This window comes from Pteropus vampyrus, unplaced genomic scaffold (assembly GCF_000151845.1).
Source record: "Pteropus vampyrus isolate Shadow unplaced genomic scaffold, Pvam_2.0 Scaffold6, whole genome shotgun sequence".
NCBI lineage: Eukaryota > Metazoa > Chordata > Mammalia > Chiroptera > Pteropodidae > Pteropus > Pteropus vampyrus.
This window is the reverse complement of record NW_011888787.1, coordinates 7,375,737-7,376,008: the sequence shown is the minus strand read 5'-3', so window position 1 is coordinate 7,376,008 and position 272 is coordinate 7,375,737.

The following is a 272-nucleotide window of genomic DNA, read 5'->3' as shown; positions in this document are numbered from 1 at the left end:
TTTTTCAAATTCTTTTTTCTTTTTGTTGTTCTGATTGGGTGACTTTGACTACTTTGTCTTCCATATCACTGATCTATTCTTCTGAATCATCTAATCTGATGTTCATTCCTTCTGTTGTATTCATTTCAGGTATTGTATTTTTCAGTAGTTTGGTTCTTTTTCAAGTTCTTTTTGTGCTGCTTTTAAGCTTTCTCTTTGAAGGTGTCTGTATTCACCCATACTTTTCCTTAGTTTGGTGACCATTCTTATGATCATTATTTTGAATCCTTTAT